Genomic DNA, 18,337 nt, shown 5'->3' on the forward strand with positions numbered 1-18,337 from the left:
TAGTAAAAATGAAAATACTATAAAACGCGGGGTTGGAAGGTAAAATACACAATGTAACAAAAAAGTTATGATCGTTTAATCTATGTAGCCCGTTCATTTTCATTGATAATCAATCGGCCATTAATGATATACAACTGAATTGTAAAAGTCACGTGATGACCGCGATAGTTGGATATGGGGGGCTTCACCCCCTACCCCCTACTAGGGCTTTGCCCTGGACTTACTGGGGGGCTTAAGCGACCCCCAGTCCCCTCGCACTTTAATTTGTGACTCCACTTCATTAAGAAGGTAGCTACGCCCCTGTCAGAGCTCAGTTGTGTTCAATTATCGAATACGAACCAATAAAACTTTCACATTGTCGATCTCCTGTAATTGAAGAGCTTAGGGGCATTGGTTACCAGTTGAACCCACAGGAGAAGTCTGCCCGAAAAGATGCCCAACTCAAGTATTGAGTATATATATTTAATATCAAAAAAACAAAAAACACAAAAAAAAAACCGGAGTCCAAATGAACCCTGATTAAATAAAATGAACAATTAGATACATCTATACATTAAACCAGAAAAAAAACCCAGTTAATCTTTCGAAAGATCGATAATTATCTTCTCTAATAAATAAAGAAACACTTGAACCAAATCACGTGAGAAGTACCTCGTGGACTGATCACTGTTCAATCTGCGTCATTGAGATCTAGTTGACAAACACATCCTGTATATTTGGATTAGAACAACATCCTTTCGTGTATCAAGTATCACTGGCACTGAAAAAATATCTATATTGCCACATAAGAATCAAGAGAACTTACATCTATATTAACATCAAAGGGACAAAGGACGGGACTTATTTTTGCTGTGTTTGATTTCAAGAATACAATCACGTACGGAGTTCTCAAAATCCAAACAACGGAATAGGATAGTTGTACGTCCCATGCACGTTGAAGAACCAAGCGGAAACTTGTTGTAAGGGTTCGTAGGTGACCTGGAGTCAGTCTTAATTTCCAACCTTACTAAATACGCAGTAAATTCTTTACCTACTTCTACCGCCTCGATCACAATCTTAACTTGCTTTCGTTCTAAATATTTATAGATTGTTTTGATGCTAGACTATTTATATTTTTGCTTACTTCTACTGGTTTTAGAACAAAATTACTAAAAGAACAAAGTTTAAAAAAAACTATAAAAGGAAAAAAATTCTACATAAAACATTCTTTACTGGTATACATGATATATAAAAGCTATTCCGAGACTTTTTATGGTGCCTTTAAAGAGCCTTCAACTTTGTAGTACTTAAGTTTTTTCTCTTATAAAACATGGAATATTGACGTAAAATAACTTGATTACATTTAATCACACCTTAATCTTCACTTGTTTGTTTAAAAGTTTGCTTAATAAATACATTTCGTAAAATGTAAAACGATTCTTGATTGCAGTTAAAATTGAAATTCATATTTTATTGCTTTTGTGTCGTTGGGTTTCTGTCTTTTTGATGTTTTACCACTCATCTCCTTTTATTCGTATAATAGCGTACACAAAATGTATGTATAATTTATATCTTTAACTGAATAACTATTACATACTAAGGTAGTATACCGGTGAACTCTAGACATAAATAATCAGAATCGTTGTCAAAATTAATATCTATGACAACTGGAAACGAATTTGGTAATGATATAATAGTGAAACAAAATTATATATTGACAAGAAAATCAAAATTACCGAAAGCTATAAGATGTGACCATGGGAGCATTATTATATTGACAATAATATAATACTTCCATGATGTGACTAAGTAAAAATCAAAAATACCCACAGTCTTATATATACATGTGTAGGAGTGAGGTTAATGAATCCGCTTAGCAGTGATTCGTTTAACATTATTCGAATTTCCAAATCCCTTTTCTGAAGAACATACTTCAGTTAATCAATACAATAATGCAAATATTGTCACAAACATATTCATTTACATATAGATCAGTGTAGATCGACAGATGTAGACCACAATCCTCGTGCTAAACCATTGATGCACGAGGCCGGATATTTAAAAAAAAACCGGAAAATATCAAAGGGAGAATCAAAGCTCATAAATCGAAGGAAGAATCGTGGCAAAAAAATACGAAACACAAAATAATGATTTACTGTCTGCAAAACGCTACATAAAAACTAAAGACTGAGCAAAACGAACACACAAAAATCGGGAGTATAATGTCAGGTTCACCGGAAGGGTTAACAGATATTGCCTCACATGTGACACCCTGCTTTGAAATTTTGGCAAATAAAAAACTTGTGAATTATAACTTATTTATCAAGTTTATAAATGCAGATTGAGATTTTCAGTTTGAGAGGGTAACTTATTTGATGTTTGTCTTTTCATAATTTATTTCTTAGTGTGATTTACCTATTGGCAGATGCATTCATTTGCAAAATCTACTTTTTAGCTCACCGGGGCCCGCAGGGCCCCATGTGAGCTTATGCCATCACTTGGCGTCCGTCGTCTGTCGTCGTCGTCTGTTGTCGTCTGTCGTCGTCTGTCGTCGTAAACTATTTCAAAAATCTTCTCCTCTGAAACTACTGGGCCAAATACCTTCAAACTTTAACTAAATGTTCCTTAGGGTATCTAGTTTATAAATTGTATCCGAAGTTTTGATCCATCGACAAACATGGCCGCCATGGCTAAAAATAAAACATAGGGGTCAAATGCAGTTTTTGGCTTATATCTCAAAAACTTAAGCTTTTAGAGCAAATCTGACATGGGGTAAAAGTGTTCAATTGGTCAAGATCTATCAGCTCTGAAATTTTCAGACGAATCGAACAACCCATTGTTGGGTTGAGGCCACCGAATTGGTAGTTTAAACAAAATTTTGCAGTTTTTTTGTTATTTTGTATATTATTATAGATATATATAAACTGTAAGCAGCAATAATGTTCAGCAAAGTAAGATCTACAAAAAAGTTAATATGACCATAATTGTCAATTGACCCCTTAAGGAGTTATTGCCCTTTAAAGACAATTTTACACAATTTGTTCATCAAGTTTGCTAACATTTAAAAATCTTCTCCTCTGAAATACAGGTGAGCGATTCAGGCTCTTGAGAGCCTCTTGTTTTGTTCTCTCATGTGCAGATTAATGTGATATTCTCAAACTGATTAATATGTATGTTATATTTAAAATGTATATAACTGTAATTCATACACGCAGTCATAGTTGCTTTTAGTAAACTTTTATTTCCAATTCGGAAAATATGAAAGTTTGTTAACAATATTTGAACATCATGGGGGATGGCTTGAAGCTAAAGAAAAAAAAGCAGGACGTATTTAAGAACAGCATAGAAACGTCTTGAGAGTTGTTTTTTTTTTCTTTCTTTTAAAAAATCAACGTTTCTAATTTTTATAAATATGGTTGACAATAAAGAATGAACTTACCTGTTAGTGGTGACTATGTTACCGTTGTATGCGACAATACTATTGTGTCATGTATCCAATATGTTATAAGGCTAGAAACACCGGCATAGCTGTTTGTTTACATCAAATTAAAGACCATTTACAATTCAAGACAAACAATATTAAATACATATTTACCTTCATTTGTTTACATACACCATGTAAAAATGTAATCAATATCGCTCTGAATAAAATCTTGTAACAAACTGTAATGAGATTTTCTAAAGCAAATCTGTACCAGATTTTAGCTGTCGTTACAACCTAAATTATTTGTGCGTTAACCCATTTTCTTGCAACTGGTCAGTAAAATGTTATAAAAAAATAAGCTTTTTTATTATTTTTTTTATCGAAATAAACTTTGCATACTTCTCAAAAAATTTAAAAAAATCGAACTGATAATTGCAAGAAAAATTTTTTAATATGTTATTTCCAGAAGGTTTGAAAAATGCATCAGTTGAAATAACATTCTAGAGGTACAGTCAAACTTCCAGTCCAAATATTTGTATCTATGAATTCAAAGTATTTCGTTAGAGTTTTAAGTAATTTGTGGTAACGAAATATCTGCGAAATAATTAACCAATTATAATACGTGGATTACGTTCATTGAAATCTAAAGCGTCACTACAGAGTCTGACATAGCACACAAGTTGTGTATTCTATCACAAATAACTAAAGATTGTCAAATTACTACATTCTTTCATAAATACAAATATTTTATTTGGAAATGGGCTGTACTTGTAGATTTTTTTTAATTATTAAAAACGGGATATCATTTCCTTAATTTTACAGTGATGTTGTTTATAGAGCCCTTTAATTTAGATACAATCCATGTAAACTTTTAAATAATATTAGAACCCTGTTCTCAAAAGTTATCAATTCATCACCGTAGCAAGATCTTTGAATATGTTCTGAACACACGATTGCCACTTATGTTCTTTTCAAGATTGCCAAATTTTAGATAAATCTCACTTCAGTTCAAACTTTCACCAAAGACCGATTCAGTTTGTATTAATGCACTTTATTTTTACACGAACCTTCATTAAAACAAAAGAAAGGATATTGAGTGCTAATGACATATTTTTGGTTGTTTTTGTTAAATTCATTTAACTGTTATAGACTCGTGACTTAGAGATTGCCATATTGTTTGGACACCTGGATGTCTTTTCCTTATTTTTGTCGATGGGTTTCTATCTTATTAACATGTACCTCATTCCTCTTTTTGTTCATATAATGGGGTATTGATACTTGACCGAAGTTGCTCTGATGTGTGACGACCATGGTGCGTCCAAAGAATGTCAGAATAATTCATGACTACATTGATTCAAATGAAAGAAAATTCTTGACGAAACCAAAAGCAAAGGAACATCGTTTTTAATCTTCTTTCTTCTCACAGCGAGGCCTTCGGCAATGAACAGAATGCTCAAACCTCATTGTAAGTTAAATTGAGACGTACAGTCGCTATTAACAAAATGAAAACATTTGCTCGATATCGGATCATTCTTCGCTAAATATATATTTGAAGTTGCGAACATGTGCCTTGTAATGTAAACACCAACTAGTTCCTGCTATTCTCAAAATTTCATCTCCGTGCCAAGAGAGATCAATGTAAATGATAAAGATGATCATAAGATAGATTTTGTGTTTTTCGTGTTTTTCTTTACTTTCGGCTTTTGTCTTATTCAATTCAAAGGTCATTACTGAGGTAGACTGTGTGAAGCAAATTCTAAAGATATTTAAATACATTGTATAATGCTTAACATATAAGATTAACAAAGCCGAAGCTAAGTTCAAGGCAAAAATCAGTTTATTGTTAATTAACATTTGATAAGCTTTGTAATGACTATATCAATCATTTTGGTGTAATATCTAATTGGAATTGTAACATAAGGCGTCTACAGTTACGTCAGTAATGAGGAACTATTGACCTCTTGTCATCTATTGATTCTGCACCATTCATTTAATGTAGTCTTCAAACGTGAGAAAAATTGCTGATGAGAAATATACTTCCATATACAAGTTTGATCCCTTGGGACATCATATATGATTTCCACAATAATTCAGGGTCATTGTCATGAAATTGATTCATGGAAGAGGTCAGGTCGGGATAGAGAAATAAAAAAAAACCAAGAAAAAAAATTAATTCCATGCCTTGTACGTCATAAATATACAACAATGGCTGGGATCTATTGATGTGTAGGAAATAAGATAGTTGTTAGAGAATTGACTTGTAGTCAAATCAATGTTGTTGCACTATCTATCCCGAGTTACATAGACAAGTTAATGCACTAATGAAATTACGTACACCAGGAATGCATTTCCAACAATCAGTTTTTTTAAATAAAGGATAATTTCAAAAACACCTTTAAAATGTATTTAACGTTTTAGATACAAATCTCGGATTGCCTGTTTTCCGGTTGATTACTAAAACATCTATTTAGACGATTGTAGAAATGAGCTGAATAATGGTATTATACAATTTGTAATTTTCTGTTGAAATAACGAGGCTAAATATATAAAAATATACATTTCCCTTGACGATCTATTCATTTCTTTCAAAATGTTAAACATATATCATATAACAATATTATTATTTTTAACGCTTATTAAAACACATCGCGTAGACAATTGTTATTGCATATTATGTACGAATTGCTCAATTGCATACAATTACCAATCCAGCTTACAAAATTCGTTTTAAATAAATCTTGAAAAAAACTTTTTTGATTGAATTCTGCTTATCGTCAGATAATAGAAAATGTATTTTTTTTTAAAACAATGAAATATCAGAGAGAAACAAAACCTGTTGCTGGATAATAACTTTCCTATGTCAGACAAAGGAACTAAACAACTGTAGGCTATGTCAGGCGAAGGAACTAAACAATGAACACAAAGCCTACATGCAGTTGTTTAGTTCCTTTGTCTGACATAGCCTACAGTTGTTCAGTTCCCTCGCCTGACATAGCCTACAGTTGTTTAGTTCCTTCGCCTGACATAGCCTACAATTGTTTAGTTTCCTCGCCTGACATAGCCTACAGTTGTTCAGTTCCCTCGCCTGACATAGCCTACAGTTGTTTAGTTCCTTTGTCTGACATAGCCTACAGTTGTTTAGTTCCCTCGTCTGACATAGTCTACAGTTGTTTAGTTCCCTCGCCTGACATAGCCTACAGTTGTTTAGTTCCGTCGCCTGATATATTCACAGTTGTTTATAGTTCCCTCGCCTGACATAGCCTACAGTTGTTTAGTTCCCTCGCCTGACATATCCTACAGTTGTTTAGTTCCCTCGCCTGACATAGCCTACAGTTGTTTAGTTTCCTCGCCTGACATAGCCTACAGTTGTTTTGGGTTGTGTTCAGTGTTTAGTTCGCTTGCCTGACAAAGCCTACAGTTGGTTTGGGTTGTGTTCAGTGTTCAATTCCCTCGCCTTACATAGCCTACAGTTGTTTTGGGTTGTGTTCAGTTCCCTCGCCTTACATAGCCTACAGTTGCTTTGTTCTTCTTTATCCAGGTCAACCAAATTTAATCTTTCGGGATGATAATATCTGAAGATATGACATCATTCCACAGTCCGACTCCACATTGACACTAAGTCTTGCATTGTAATTCTTAAAAGTATTTTGCGAACATCAAAACTAATTCAAATGAAATTCAATGTCTAGTTCCAGTAATTTTTTACAGAATCATTTCAAAATGAAAAATGAAGACAATTTGCAGAGAAACCTCCTCAATACAATACATAACAATTCACTTATTCAATTCTATTTTGATTTAGCGACTTTCTAAAACTGAAGCTAACTAAGATAATACAAAACTCATTACTATACTTGCAAACTATGGGTTTAATATAAAGGATAAATGCACGTTTAGTATACATAGCCACATTCTCAAAAATAGAGTTTACGTAATTTTATGAATAACTGTACATTTTATTATTCCATTCACATAGAAGCAAAGCAAATATGCCTGTCCAAAGTCAGGTACCTGTAGTTCAGCGGTTGTCATTTTTTCATGTCTGTCATATATGTTTTTCGTAAATTGTTTTGTTATAAATTCGGGGGTAGTTTTTTCAATTGAATCATTTCATATTTTTCATGTCGTGGCCTTTATTAGCCGACTATACGGTATGGTTTTTTTCTCATTGTTGAAGGCCGTACGGTTGCATTTAATTGCTTACATCCACTTCATTTGAAATTTGCTGGATAGTTGTCCCAATCATACCACATCTCCTTATTTTGAAAAAGAACGAATGCAGATCTTGTGATAGAAACGTTGTCAAAATAACATACTATAGTTTGTGACTGGCTTCTACATTTTAAGCAATCGTTAAAGAAGGTTTCAATTATGTATTCATTATTCCTAGTATTCAGTTTGAGTGCATCTAGCATTAACTAATTGATTGCTGCAGTGACTGAGAAGATTAAAACTAGTCAATTATTCTGAATTAAGAATTGCATCTAACAGTCATGTTTTACCACCCGAGGAGGAAATTAGGAATATTAAACGTAATCGCACCTTCTCATCATTTGTTTTAAAATATATATTTTTTTTTCACCATGGAAACGCATGTGTCAAAGTCGCTCCAATGTCAAGTTATAACTTTTGAATTGTTTAAAAAAAGGATTTAAACATATTTGTTTTCCGATTGATTTGTTTTTAAAATAGAAAAACGAATTTCTTTAGATGCTTTTTTCTATCATTTCTATCATTGCCTAGTACTATTGCAAAAACTCACCAAAGATACAAGAACAGTATCAAAATAGACCTTACTATCGTGTAAGATTATATTAGATGTTTTATATTCTTTTACGGTATTTAAATTATATTAACTGATATTCCAATGTATATAAAATATAGAACTATAAAAAGTTTAAATATTTTAAATGAGGTAGCACTTTGTATCTTCGCTTTGGATGTTTTTTTTTTATATGAACTGTATATATATTTTTCTTTAAACAAGTTTTGTTCAGACTAAGTGCACAGATCACATATATGTGATTTAGATAGGCATCGGTGTATGGTTACCAAAATAAATGTACTTTTTCTTTCTACCTGATTTTTGGACATAACCAATTAATATTCACCTTTTGATATTCATAAACATGATTATTTTTTTTTAATTCAGACGAATTAGTCTGATCCGTGATGGAAGTTGTGAATTCCAGTAAGTTGTTTTGATTATTTCCGGATCAAACTAAAGGCAAAAAATCGATATACGATGCTTCATCGCCAAACAGTAGGACAAAGGACTGGTCGGTATGCATTCAGAATACTGTTTTCAAGTACTATTAGGATGACAGCCATTCTATGAACTATGACACACTTTAACTTGAACCATCCTTGTATCAACCGTAGATGCTTTATAAATGTCGAGTCTATTCTTACGCGAGGAGAAAAAAACACATTAGAAAACATGACTTGTACATATAAACTGTCATGGCATAAGCGCTTGTTTTTCCACACCAATAATCAGATCAAAGTTAGAATAAAACGTTTCTCTATACATGTAGTAGACACATTGACACTTATTTGAATACTGGTGGTAGATGGTTCAATGTCATTATGCTTGTAAGAAGGCCAGTGTTAGATATATAGTTGTATACAGAATATTTTTTTTACTGCGTTCATTTTGAGGCTACTGGAGAGTAATGTTATACAGCTTGAGAATTAATATAACACCTTATTCATTTAGCCCGTTTAAAGCGCTTTTTCTTGTTTTACCATGAACAGTAACTCTCAAACACCTAGAAGCCAATGGTGTATAAATACTTTCATATTTGAGAAGCTTTATGATAAGGGACCTACAAAGAATAGCTAAATCCACCAAAGTTTAACTCTGTCCGAGGGAGTAAGCCTAAGTCTATCAACGGAAAATTTAGGAAAGGTAACTTATAAATCATATCGGTACCGAAGCACCGACTATAGAGCCGACATTATCCCTGGGCAGTAGCAGTTTACCAACAGCGGAATCGTGACTTTTGAAGTAATTTTTAAATCTTTCATATCTTATTTTGTAACAGCCTGTTACCAGCAAAAACTAAGAGAAAAAAGAAACAACACGAGTTGCAAAATATATCACACAGTACAAGAGTATATAGAGCAGGAAGAAAACCGCTGTACTGGCCTTGACTTAAAGCACGTAAACAGAGTTGAAATGTTTGTGAGCACTCAACCCTCCCACTAACTCTGGACAGTCGATGTAGAAACGTTGTCCCAAGGGTGTAGAATTTAAACTCTCAACAGGCTGTTCGATCACAAATGTAGAAGAGGGTATTGAAGGGTTTGTTAACCTGAATGTAAATATATTGAAAATAGAATTAATTTTCCACCGATGAACCTTTCTGGATAACTTTATGCAATAGAATTATTAGACTTTATGCAATATACCCAGATTTGCGAGCTTTTAAACAAAATAACACATTTGAAATTTAATCAGATTTCTACAGAAATAGCCTAAGTTTCCAATTAAAAAAATCTTTGTATCTTTGAGATAATTCTGTAAATGCTTTTAGCTATTGATGATAACGAAATCATTGACTTGATTATTTTCCAGGTATACACAATTGAAACCCCAAAACGTTAGACTTTTATCTTAATTATCACGTGATGCATAATTCATCAGTTATCTTGGTTTCTTTAAAATGTTTTATGGTTTATTCAATGCGTAATCAGTTATCATTCCATTTTGTTTGTTAACATTTGTAAACAATAAGTAACTCGATGATTCTTTTATTTCAGTTTATTCTATTTAAGAGACTTAGAGACTTATATCTTTACTTCAGTTTAAATCGCATAAATCCGTTTTTTTTTATACAGAGTTGAAATTACCTAAGCGTCTCTACAGTTAGAAACTTTATTTCTCGTCATTTGTACTCAATGAAATCTGAAAGTACCAAACACTTAAGACCACTTAAGCAGGGGAAAACAAAAATCCAAAACCAGCAAAGTAACACCCCAGTCAATCTTTGATTGATTGATTGTTTGTGTGTTTGACGCACATTTCAACATTCTTGGCTAATGATTACTTGGTGGAAAGTTTTTATTGGTGATGGAAACCGGAGTACTCGCACCTGTCAAGAGCGGGTTCGTACTCACAACCTCAGTTTTGACAAGCTAGTATATATCAACAACTTACGCCACACGGCCACCTATGCCCCTTCTATACAATGTGGGGTGAGGCTAACCGGTGTCTCTTGTAATTGTTTTTCTTTATATCATGACATAAAGTCTGTCTACCTAATGTCTTGTCTCTTCTACAATACAGTTAATGGCGTTGTGTATTATGTATAGTGTCACATGTTTCATGTCTAACATTTTAAAATGATTCCAAACAAAAGTAAGTGTTTATGTAGGACTTTGTAGTGCTTGTTTCATGTTGAAAGTGCATTCGGTAATTCCATATGCTTTTAGATTGGGCTAGGAGATTAACTGCCATGTTTTCACGTATTGTTAGGAATAACTAGTAGAAATAACTTCACTATACACGAATGCACTGTTATATATATATCTTCAATTTACTTAAAAGATACAAACATAATACTAGCATGTAGAAATTGTTAGAAAATTTAATCTTGATTTGTTACAAAAAGTTATGTAAAAAAATTAGGCAGATATCATGCAATTTCCAACAATTTTGCAGCTTTCAACATACAGTGCGTGTATCTTAAAACGTATTGAACTCAACATACAATAGTACACTTTAATCATTATAAATATACGCTATACGGCAAAATGCAAACCTTAACATACATGGTTATATTCAATACATCTATTTTCTACAGAATGAGCATTGTTTTTTGTTCTAGAATCTGAAAGGCTTTTGCCTAATGATTAAAACTTTGTCATATTTAAGTCCAGTTTATGTTCCTATAGTATTTTGTTTTTCTTTAAAAAGAGACTAAATATCATGATGATAAACTTTACATTACTGTGTGCAAAGCATATGTAACCTTCTGTATTTTATTCTTAATAAAGGATATACAATTTACCCTTTGTTTCGTTTTATTCCATGCTTAAGTCGCGTGCAGTTTTTATCAGTCATTTTCGTTTGATTCCGTTCTTAAATAACGTACAGTTATTATCAGTTATTGTTTTACTCTATGATTGAAGGTCTTTCAGTTTTATCGATTTTTGTTTTGCCAGTTTTAACGTTTATTTTATGCGTAATTCACGTGCATTTGTTTGCCAGTCATTTGGTTTATTTTATACTTAAAGTGCGTGCATAAATCAATGTTAGGTTGTTCAAATATGACATTACAAAATTTGAATATAATCAGCTTACTAGCATTCAACGAAAAACATTACAAGACATCCATCGATTTTGAAATGAAATAAGATTAGTTCACTTACCTTTGAATTCAACGAATATCATTACATCAATGATCTCTTACTAACTCCAGAAATTCAGTTTTAATTCATTTAAGATAAACTGTAGTTTCCAAGAATAAACAGAAATCATTTCCAGTCTAAAATGCAATTCCAATCAACAGATAGTATGAAATTGTTGACATTTCAGAGGCACGTGGCATGAAAGTAATGTAAATATATCTTGATTAAAAGTTAACACATGGCGACGACTCCATGTTTAATTTTACATCTGAATTAATTAGACCGATGCTGCCGCCAGAAGTTTTCATGATTATTATGCGGTTTCAGGAAATTCTATACTTAACATTCATTGTGGATTTAAAAGGATATCGATACTTCCGAATACGGTGGATATCACAGAAACTCATAACCAACATATATTAAGTTTGGACGCTAATTGATTTGTGCAAACATATGAAAACACGACAACGAATACATCACTTGATTAGAAATTATTCATTTATTGTGAAGTAAATCAATTTTAATCAATTCTTCACAGTTTTGTCATTCCATAGAAGATTCGCATACTAATAAATGCCTTCGAGGATTAGACTTCCATATATATACAAAGCGGATAAATAAATCTAATAACTTGGGGGAAAAACGCACTGTAAAAGAAACCTAGACGTAAAAAATAAGAAAAAAGAGAGTTCATTGATCTGCTTTGGTATGATAGAAAACGAAAAAAATAATTATCAAGAAGGAATTTATTTAAAAGAAAGATTAACTTAAATCTAAGTTAATAAGCTCTTATAAACTATAAAAAAACTCCAATATTATTTGAAATTTAATTGCTATGTGCTTTGTTGTAACTTATAATTCTTTGCTTCAAATTGATGAAAATTTCTAAGTAAAGGTTATTTAATATGTACGCTAATCTACTGTAAAGAGCTAATGTAATACAGTAATGCATTTCTAATCAATACATACTATATATTTTACCTTATACTTAGTAGTCAGTCATGTATAAATATTAAATAATAAAACCATTCAATTTATATATCATATGTTTTTATACATTATACTTTCGGTCAAAATTCAAAATATGCCAATCTGGAACCCAGTTGAGATCTACTGCAAAATTTGTCTTGTACCTATACATCTCAGCTGATACCGAATGACCACTGAACACAGACTTTGGTGACAAATTTGACATTTTAACTTTCCAAATAATCACTTTTAATTTTCTTGCAAACAATAACAAACAGCGTATGAGTAATCGTATTGAAAGATTTAATGTTTTTCGTCTAACTAGCTTGCATGCCATAAGAGACTTCCTTAAGAAATTATTGTGACATAACTTCCGCCAAAACTGATATATACACTACAAAAGTCTGTCTCCCGTTATCAGGTGAGTGATATCAGTTTATTGATGAAGTATGTTCTAATTATTTTGTGTTTAAACACTTTACCAAAAATGTAATGAGAAAGAACGACTGACGGTAATCAATTTACATGTTATATGGTTCCCAAGAATTGGTTGATCGTTTTAGTATCACAGTGTCTCAAATATGTTTTTGTAAACCCCTTTGTTCAACCTCATCTATTTGACATTGGTACACATTTTGTCAGGAACTGTCTGATACTGGATCTGACTTTCAAAGCCTTCTACAGACCATAGCATGTGATGTCTCGTGTAGTGAGAGTGTCACCAACGGACCCCTAAGGGAGTTTTTAACGTGCAAAGAGCTTGGCACTCTCAATTGAACAGACATCGGATTTATAGTCTCGTTAGCAGAGTGGTCTAAGAAGTTTTACTATTGTAATCACCAACCAGTCAACACTGTGAGTGCTAACCCCGCACTCGACTCCAATCTTATTGACAACTCAGTTTTTCCTATCAAAGGTCACTCTGGCTTCCTCCAGAAATAAAAACTGGATGCCATGAAATAGCCCAGGTGCGATTAAAAGTGGCATTAAAACACCAACAATCAATCAATTAATCACGCAGTCTCTATTCCGACCATGGGACCTGTAGTGTGACCGGTTGTTGCTGCATAGTTAGACATCCCGCACAACTAACGGAATACTGTTTCGTCCCATTTGGAGTTTGAGCAATTCCGACTGTTTCACTAAGAATTTTATTTGTACGTCGATTGATTTATTGTTGTTTGCTTATCGTCCAATGGAAGATATTTATGCCTAATCAGGACGAGAAGTTTTGACTGATACTGAAAAATAAGGGTATTTTTGATAGGGGCAGAACTTTTTCCTTTTGTTTTTCAACGAGCACTCAATCTACATGAGGCATCAGATTTAATGTCCCCATTCCGACCGGACGTGGCTGAGTATTTATACATCCCACACAGCTGACGGACGCCCTGCTTTAGGAACGGTTTGACCATATGTCTATACCCAAGTAAACACTTGTGGTTGTTTGTACTAAGACCTATAATACCTGATCTCAATTAGTAATACTAGTTCCATATAAACTATAACATTATCTAAACATGGTAAATAAAAGCACTTTTTTGTTATTGTTACTTTAGTCTTCTTTAATAATGTTCCTATCAGCCACCTAGGGCATTGAAACATATAACCTTTGAAATGAAGTCTTTAGTAAAATAGAATATATGACGTACCAATATTAATGAAAAAAGAATATATAGAAAGTTCTTTGTGTTTGTGGCGCAAACCTTTGAATATATAAAGATTATTTGGAAGAAGAAGGACGCCTCCTGTGTTGTTTTTTAACACCGTTATAAAGATTATACATTACAGAGAAGAACGCCTTTTCCTCTGACATTACAAATTGAATAAAAGGAGTAAGTTTACGAAGGTTTAAATTGGCCCTACGATTTTGATGTTTTTTTAATCGGGCCAGAGTACTACAAATTTCATATACACTATATTGACTATAATACATTGTGTATCATTTCACACCCATCATTTTGATTATGTGAGGGAAGATTGTAGCACCAACTACAAAAATTACAGAATTGAAATCGATTGACCGTTGTCAATCTAGGACAGTTCAATCTGTTGTGATTATTTTCCTTGTATATGAACTATCGAATGACGGGCAATTGATTTTACCACGAGTTACCTTACATGTGCAAATTATAGAGCAGGAACAGTACCACTCACCTTCGGAGCATTCGTGTTGACAGGTTTTATCTTTTATTGTTTGGAGGATAGTAGTTAGTTTGTCTTTCTATCTCATTGTCACAAAGAATAGGATTTTTATATGAAGACGCGATCTTTGTTATATAATAAATTTACTTGTTAAAAAAGAAAATTCAAGATTCCTATTTACATTCAGCCACTTTTTAGCCTGCGTTTTTCAAAAAGGACTTTTTAGGTAAGACATATTAACATTTGCGAAAAATATCATAGATAACGAATGCCTGTTTAGCCTTCATAAGAGAACATGTTTGGCAATTTAAAAAAAAAGCAATACTGTTGTAGCTTTATAGGTTGGTTTGATATGCGAAGTTGTTAAATTTGGGTTATATTTAAAAGAAAGAAAGTATCTTATATCTTCTACCAGATTTCATTATAGCTTTGATCTGAATTACAGTCGTTTTTAAAAGCAGAAATTCGTACTCAAAAAACATATTTTCGTTACCATTTCTACATTTTTACACGATATTAGTGGGCGTAAGGAATGTCCAGAATTTGTTGATATTTATGTTTTTTGAAATCTTATTGTAATTTAGTTTTGCGTACTTGCGTACACACGTCAATTTCGGATTCCAATCAAACGAACTAATTTGTTCCCACGTCGATGCTAAATGATTGTAAAGATAATCAAACATTTGTATTAACAAACGATGTAAAAATTGCAATGAACACGATAGTCAGACGTTATCTCTCTAATTGTTTATCTTTAATTTGTTTCAGTTTTTCAGCATCTTATCGTTAAGTCATAATTGATTGCCTCGAGTCTTTATTTGGACGGCAGAAGTCTTAGAATCATGGATGTATGGATAGATGGTGGAGATAAATATAGATTTTACCACTTCAGTGAGTGATATACATTATTTCTACACTCGAGACAGTTATATTATCAAATTTTCAAATGCTAAATCTCGCATGTTAAACATCTAATTTAACTATCTAAGTTTGAGAAATGTTACATAAGGGAAGCGGACGATACCAAAGGGATATTGAAACTCGTTAGTCGAGAACGAACTGAAAATACCATGGCAAAAAAAACCCCGAAAAAAGACCAAAAACACAGAAAACTAGACTTCAGCAACACTTACCCCACCAAACACCGTGGGGTGATCTCAAGTGCTCCGGAAGAGTAAGCAGATCCTGCTCCACATTGGGCATCCGTCGTGTTGCTCATGCAGTATACGTTAGGTAGCAATATACAGTTAGGAAAAAAAATTCAAATTTACCCTCATAAATTTTACCATCCCCTTTCCTTGCTTTCCTACAATTTAAGCTTACTGTTTGTGTCATATATGTGCATATGTATGTAATCCGGCAGTATCTTCCATAGATTTGATATCCAGTAGTTGAAATAGTTAAAGAAAATATTTTTTTGGCGTATCCATGGCAACAACCTGCATGTATGTGCTATAAAATATTGCAAAGGGGGTAAAGATGTCACATATTTTCCAAAATTTAGCCAAAAGTAGAATTTCCATCCCTTGGAGTGATACCTTTCTGAAGCTGTTTACATATATATCTATCAAGAGATCAAATAAAATCATATCTTTCGTCTCATTTTTTTTGGAAAATTACGTCAAAAGGTTCGTGTGAAAAAAAAGTGATTGTAAACATTACAAAAATTTCTAGACCTCTGGCTGGTCTGGCTATGAAAATACGGACAGTCAAACAGAAAATAGCCTATAAAACATGTTCTTATAATAAACCAACTTTGAAATATAAACTAGTCATCAACTGTCTAGAAATGATTTGTTTTGCACAATAACTTTCATATTTAAAAAATCCACTCTTAACTGTGTATCGCTACCTTAATAATAAATATTTTTTTTCAAATTCTCCCTTTTATTTAATTTTCTGTGTTCTGCTAGCTAAAACGAGTAAAATAGCCTTTTATTTTGAAAATTGGTTGAGTAACAAATATTTAATGAAGGTTAGCAGTTGATACTGAAACGCGACAAAAAACTGATTTAAAAAAAGTGCCAAGTCAAACTTTAAAATCTCATTTCTACCTCAATTTTTGGTTAAATTAAAAAAAAACTATACCTTTTGTTTCTGCTTTTTAATGTTGAAAATCTTAATAAGATTCCTGAAGATACATATTGTACAAAATTTAGCAATTTAAAGCATAAAAATGTTCAATTTTATGTAGATTGCAAACAAAAGCCTTGCTTAAGCAATTTGGTATAGGGAATCAATTTCTAACTGCAGAAACAACTATACTTTTAATTTATGCCAAACTGTAACATGAAACCTTGATAAAAAATTTGATATATTCGCAAGAAAAAATACAAAGCGTCCAATACTTAGGCTACTACATACAGCGCACTCATTCAATAGCAAGGGTTAAGCCAATAGAGTACAAATATAAATATAAATTAGATGTGTCAAAATGTCTAGGTTTGGTTGCTTAGGAGTGTAAACAATAAAATTGACATGTATTGTCATTCTAAATCACTTTATACCCTCAGAAATTGATTTAGAATCTAAATATCAGTATATTTGTTGTATGAAAAGTCTTAAATTAGCAACTCTCAGCTTTGTAAGTATGCCAAAAGGTAGTAATATACAGTTTGGAAAAATATTTAAAATTTACCTTCATAAATTTTACCATCGTTCCTTGCTTTCTTACAAATAAAGCTTACTGTTTGTGTCATATATATGCATAAAAAAAAAGTAAAATCACAAAAATACTGAACTCCGAGGAAAATTCAAAAAGGAAAGTCCCTAATCAAATGGCAAAATCAAAAGCTCAAACACACCAAACCAATGGTTAACAACTGTCATATTCCTGACTTGGTACAGGCCTTTTCTTATGTAGAAAATGGTGGATTGAACCTGGTTTTATAGCTAGCTAAACCTTTCACTTGTATGACAGTCGCATCAAATTCCATTATATTGACAACGATGCGTGAACAAAACAAACAGACACAATAGGTAAACATGTCAAAAATAGGGGTACAGCAGTCAACATTGTGTTATCATCTTAATCACTATAAAAACAAACAAATGTAAAAAAGAAGCACAAAAAGCATACATCAAATTTAACATCCTCATTTTGCTTTTTTATTATACGATTTTATTTATCTATGTAAAATCCACCCATGAAGGATGGAAGGTTTGAAGTACTGGCGTAGAATCGCGCGTTTGACGTCACACAGGTAGATATAAAATAATTTTGTCGTTCAAAGTATAACGGGATACATAAGTACAGAGTCACGTCAAATGGATATCACAAAAAAACAGAGTTAACAGTAAAAGTAATATTAATAAAATAAAATAGTTTTGTCGTTCAAAGTATGACGGGATACATAAGTACAGAGTCACGTCAAATGGTTATCACAAAAAACAGACTTAACAGTAAAAGTAATATTAATAAAGACAAATAAAAGAATACTTTAACACGTTATTAAGATAATAAAC

At 32.4% G+C, this 18,337-nt stretch overlaps 1 protein-coding gene across 1 annotated transcript in view; it reads right to left on the reverse strand.

Moving 5' to 3' along the window:
- Window positions 1-12,011, reverse strand: part of LOC127735773 (cGMP-specific 3',5'-cyclic phosphodiesterase-like) — an 88,046-nt gene extending 76,035 nt beyond the window's left edge. The window contains exon 1 of the mRNA XM_052246080.1: window positions 11,780-12,011. The gene's annotated coding sequence lies outside the window, so the exon portion shown is untranslated. The remainder of the gene's footprint in view (window positions 1-11,779) is intronic.
- Window positions 12,012-18,337: the final 6,326 nt, after the last annotated feature.

Source organism: Mytilus californianus, unplaced genomic scaffold (genome assembly GCF_021869535.1).
Source record: "Mytilus californianus isolate M0D057914Y unplaced genomic scaffold, xbMytCali1.0.p SCAF_3, whole genome shotgun sequence".
Classification (NCBI taxonomy): domain Eukaryota; kingdom Metazoa; phylum Mollusca; class Bivalvia; order Mytilida; family Mytilidae; genus Mytilus; species Mytilus californianus.